Raw genomic sequence first — 6,010 nt, forward strand, 5'->3', positions numbered from 1 at the left:
CTCACTGTGCTGCTGGCACAATGCTCTGGGTGGCGGGGCTGCGAGCTCTTGTCAGGCCACAGTTCTGCAGCTGCACTGCCCGACCCAGTGCTCTGTGCTGCATGGTGGCATGGCTGTCTCCAGCCGGGCAGCGCAACTGCCTGTCCTGGTACTCTGGGTGGTGCAACCGCAGCGCCGCCAGCCACCAGTGCTCCAGGCAGTGTAGTAAGGGAGCAGGGGGAGTTGGATAGAGGGCAGGGGAGTTTGTGAGGGTGGGGGTGTGGATAGGAGTCAGGGCGGTCAGAGGATGGGGAACAAGGGGGTTGAATGGGGGCAGGGGTCCCGGTAGGGCAGTCAGGAAAGAGGGGGAAGGGTTGGATGGGGCGGCGGGAGGCAGTCAGGGGAAGGGGATCTGGGGGCGATCAGGGAGAAGGGGTGGTTGGATGGGGCAGGGGTCCTGGGGGGCAGTCAGGAATGAGAGGAGGGGTTGGATGGGATGGCAGGGAACAGTCGGGATGGTGGGGATGGATGGGACAGCGGTCCCAGTGGGGCTGTCAGTGGGCAAGAGGCAGGGGAGGTTGGATAGGGGGTGGGGGGCAGGCCATGCCTGGCTGTTTAGGGAGGCACAGCCTCCCCTAACTGGCCCTCCATACAATTTTGGAAACTTGATATGGCCTTCACTTTGCCCACCCCTGCCAGTCAACGGATGCTTCTGTGACAGCAGTAACCCAGAGCAGGTCAGAAATCTGAGGAAATCAACCTAGAGCTTAGCAGCTGCAGCAAATCAGAACATGAGGGTAATAAAGGGGATTGCAAGCACTGGACTAGAAGCAAAGGAGAGGAACATCTGGGTGGAGAGGGAGCTGGGTTTCATAAAATGACTTGGGAGGATTAAAACTTCTTTTAAATTAATACCAATTTCCTTCTGTGCCATTAATGATCCCTGACAAACAGAAACTTGACCATCTTTGCTTATTTTCACCCTTCTCCCTTCTTAGATGGCCAGATGGGACTGGGCCGGTGTATTCTGTGCAGTGGTTACCATCCTAATTACAGCTTCATCCCAGCACAACCTGGGAAATGGTTTACGAGGTGGGGATGGCCCTGCCCCTTACCTTGGTAACCCTGTGGTGTTCCACATCGTGCCCCTGCGATTGGCTGTCTGGCTGAAAGAGAGACTTGGGTGGGTTTAAAAGTTGGAAGCTGCTGTATCTACAGCTCAGTTACAAGCTGAGGATGGGTGACTGCTGGGTCCATGTGTGGCCTGCTTAGCCCCCACCCTCCTGGGCCCAGCTGCTCTGATCTCTCCAGGTCTCCATGAAGGTAACTGTCTGCCTGGCCCAGGAGCTGGGCTGTGCATGCTGGGTTCACTCCCTGCCCCTTCTGATCTCTGAGGTTGCTCTCGAGCTGTTTCTGCGTCCCTCCCGAACTGTGGTGCAGACACAGCAGTGTTTGTGTCTCTTGCATGCAAAAGCCTCTTCAGCTTAATACATTTAGAGGCTTTTTTGTTTTTACATTTTTGGTGGCCAGAAGAGTAACCCGTCTGCTACAGACACCTAATTACAGGGTGTGACGATGTGGTTCTGGCGGGAACCAACTGAGAGTGCCAAATCAGGATCAATTGCTCAAACAGGGCAGTCACAGCCCAAGGCTGGGGTTTTTCCACCTCTAAGGCAAACCAAACCAGCCAGACAAAAGACTTCGGTGTCACCCCTCTGGCTAACCGCAAGTCACACAAGCAATTTCCTTAGACACTGCAGTCTCCCAGTATCACCACAAGTCACACGTCCTGGGGATGAATGGTTATAAAAACCAACACCCAGTAAAAGAAAAAGGTTCTCTCGATCCAAAGGACCAAGCCCCAGACCCAGGTCAACATACACATCAGATCTTACCCACAATCACGCTGTTGCCAATCCTTTAGAATCTAAATCTAAAGGTTTATTCATAAAAGGAAAAGATAAAGATGAGAGCTAGAATTGGTTAAATGGAATCAATTACATACAGTAATGGCAAAGTTCTTGGTTCAGGCTTGTAGCAGTGATGAAGTAAACTGCAGGTTTAAATCCAGTCTCTAGAGAATATCCCCCGCTGGGATGGGTCATCAGTCCTTTGTGCAGAGCTTCAATTGTAGCAAAGTTCTCCAGAGGTAAGAAGCAGGATGAAGACAAAAGGAGATCAGGCTTCCAGCCTATATAGCTTTTCCAGTTGTAAGGACTTCTTTTGTTCTTACTGTGGAAAGTTACAGCAAAATGGAGTTGCAGTCACATGGGCCAGTTTCTGCTCACTCCAGTGAGTCACAGGGCGTATCCGCCTTCTCTCGATGGGTCAGTTTGTGTTGATGGTCCTTAATGGGCCATCAAGCGGGCTAAGCAGAGCTGACACCAGCCTGTCTGGGATTTTCCAGTAGCACAGAACAATTTTGAAATACAGATAATACACAGCCAATATTCATAACTTCAGCTACAGAAATGATACAGACAGCACAATCATAACCAGATACCCGTAACCGGTTAGCACTATATGAGCACCTATATGACCCCCTTTACATATGATTTGGTGCCACTACAGAACCGTGGTTGCAACCCATGTTCTATATGGTCCCAGTTTATATCAATAACGTCACACAGGGTGACTGACCAGGGTCCAATACACCTGGGACTTGTCAGCTGCTTCCCAGCTGGGCTTAAGAGAAGGCACCTGGGCCATATAAAGGAGAGAAACTGAAAGGGGCAGAAGAGAATGGGAGCCAGAAGGCAGGGAAGCTTGGGTGTCCTTGCTCCCACAACATGTGGCGGTGGCAGGTGCCACTCCACACTCCCAACATAGTGAAGGGCCTGGGAGCCAGACACTGTGAGGATCCGTCATTGCATGCATTGTAAGTATGAGCTGTAGGACAGATACAAGAGGATACTGCAATGCATGGATGTGAGTCACATCACAGTCATGCTGATGACTGCCTAGAGCTGGGAATCAGGCATTTACCCCAGGGGGCAACCCACTCTGTGGTCTCAGGACCCTACGCTCTGCTCGGCTGGGGAAGCAACACCCACTCCTCTGTCACCCTTTCCCTGCAGAGCCTGGCCAGCCCATTACCCCTGGGTCCCGTCCCTTCCATATCCCCTGTGACTCCTACTCCTGCTTTGGCCTCAGTCCCTTGTTCATGACCCTCTGCCCCATCTCCCAGTGCCTTTTATGGAGCCTTCTTGCCCTTGTGTATCTTCAGCAGTACTCCCCTCTCCAACCAGCCTGCTTTCTGACCCTGCCCTGTCTGTGGGCCTCCTCCCTCACAGGAGTCCCTGTGATGCTTCCTGGGGATACCTAGAGTTGTGATGCACCTCTCTGCCACCTGCCCTGAGCTACGGGGAAGTCTTGTTTGTTCACAACAGGGCCCAGCTCCCTGACTCACCAGCCCTGGCAACACAAAAGCTCCCCTCTGGATCTATGCAGGCTGTGTGCTCTCTACAGGTTGACTCCAACAACCAAGCCCTCCAAGCATGTCCCTGAGCATCCAGCCCCTGTGCTGCTGGAAACTCGCTGTACAGTGTTCATGGCTTCACTGCAGTCCTTAGCTGTGTTTACAGTTTCTGTAATGATGTACAGAGATTCAAGTGATTGGGGACAAATGGTTACATAGAAAATAAAATCAACGTGCATTCTAGAGGTGAGTCTTGCCAGACAGTGCTCACCCACAGTCCTTCCAATGTTTTACAGCCAGGCTTGGCTGTGATCCTCCATTCATGAGACAAGTTGTGCTGTCAGCTTGCCTCCTTAGTGAAAGATCCTGGATGCCTGTTTGCACCCCTGGATAAATCAGACAATGTGTTCCCCCACCCTCACACCCCATTGTTTTTTCCTGTATCCTCCTATCTTGTAGATTTTGTAATCTATTAATCTGGTTCAGTTTGCAAATAGGCCTACATGGTGAGAGAGAGACAATGACCAGACAGGGAGATAAGCAGCTTTTACCCCTGTCCGAGACAAGTCACCTCCTGGTTATCTGCCTTAAGAACATAATTTGCGGTATAAACACACAATTCCTTGAATATTAGCGGTACATACATTTCACAGTGATTGATGACCAGTGGGCTACTGACTCTTGGTAGAGCTGTGGACCAGGGAGGTTGTGGAATCCCCATCACTGGAGGGTTTGGGGACAGGTTAGTGATATCTCCTTTGGGAAACAAGTTGCAATCTACTGCTGAAAAGTGCTATCAGAAGCTGGTTGTTATTACTGTGTAGGTCTCTGAGTGTTATTTAAATCCTACAGCTAAAGATGAGAAGCAGCCTTCTGTATCTAGTAATTGATACAGTTCAGTTTCCCTCAGGCAAGTAAATTGACTTAGGAGTTTATCCCAAACCGGGAGTGGATACTGAGCACAATAAAATCAACTTACTCTAAATTGTTTCTGTTGGTTGATTTTATGATTTACACTGGTCAGTCAGAAAAGAACCATAAGTGTTTGCAATCTCAGGTGCATTCCAATGTGAATTAGATTGTAGAGCAAACCTCCAAAAAGGCACTGCCATTTCTAACCCTGTTGTGGGGTTTGCTGCATCTGAAAACAGGAATTACATTCAAGCTTAGTGTAGATTTTTCTCTAAGGGGTTTCAGAAGACAAGTTGCATTTCTCCCTGATTCCATTAGGTGGCCATATTAGACCATATACGCCAGGGGTCGGCAACCTTTCAGAAGCGCTGTGCCGAGTCTTCCTTTTTTCACTCTAATTTAAAGTTTCACGTGCCAGTCATACATTTTAACGTTCTTAGAAAGTCTCTTTCCATAATTCTATAATATAGAACTAAACTATTGTATGTAAAGTAAATAAAGTTTTTAAAATGTTTAAGAAGCTTCATTTAAAATTAAATTAAAATGCAGAGCCCCCCGGACAGGTGGCCAGGACCTGGGCAGTGTGAGTGCCACTGAAAATCAGCTCGCGTGCTGCCTTTGGGCCATCGGTTGCCTACCCCTGGTATACACACAGGGTAGGTGAGGCAATATTTTTTACTGGACCAATGTCTGTTTCTGAAAGAGATGAGCTTTCAAGCTACATGGTCGTCTTGATCTCACCCGCCTTGTTTCTCTAATATCCTGAGACCAACTGGCTAGAACAACACTGCAAACAATATATACACACAACCCTTTCCAAAAAAGCAGCAGGAGTCCATGTAACACTTGGTACCAAATCGGTGACATTTTAAAGGTGGATTTAATAACCTATGAGGCCTTATTCAAGGCAGTGCATGTAAATGACTAACAGTTCAACATGTTCTGCAATGCTCCAAATTCCAAAAAGTGCAGCCAACTTGGTTGCATCCTGAGAAATCAAGCCTCATTAGAGCTGGCAGCTGTTTTGAACAACTGCAACAAGCATCCCAACACTTCAACCTCTTTATATCCTTTCCCCCTAATCTATCTTGTCTATTTAGAGCAGGCGTGGCCAAACTTTATGGCCTGAGGGCCGCATCGGGTTTCATAAATTGTATGGAGAACCAGTTAGGGGAGGGGGTCATGGCCTGGCACCCACCTCCTATCTGCTCCCCCCCTGGGACCCCTGCCCCATCCAACCACCCCTTCTCCCTGTCTCCTGACTGTCCCCTGCTGCCCCATCCAACCCTCCCTCCTTCCTGACTGCCCCCTGGGACCCCTGCCCCCATTCAACCCTCTATTTCCTCCCCAACAACCATCCACACCCCTGCCCCATGACCACCATCCCGAACTCCCCTGCCCTCTATCCAACCCCCCCTCCTTGTCCCTGACCGCCTCCTCCTGGGACCCCCCACCCCTAACTGTCCCCCTGGACCCCATTCCCTATCCAACCCCCTATCCCCTGGCTGCCCCGACCCCTATCCAAACCCCAGCCCCCTGACAGGCCCCCCAGGACTCCCATGCCTATCCAACCTCTCCTGTTCCCTATCCCCTGACTGCCCCCTGGAACCCCCCGCCCCTTATCCAATCCTCCACCCCCTTACCGTGCCGCTCAGAGCAAATGTGTGATATCTTGAAAGGGGGCTGGTTCTCAAAAAGTGA

The sequence above is a fragment of the Chelonoidis abingdonii genome, chromosome 11 (assembly GCF_003597395.2).
Source record: "Chelonoidis abingdonii isolate Lonesome George chromosome 11, CheloAbing_2.0, whole genome shotgun sequence".
Classification (NCBI taxonomy): domain Eukaryota; kingdom Metazoa; phylum Chordata; order Testudines; family Testudinidae; genus Chelonoidis; species Chelonoidis abingdonii.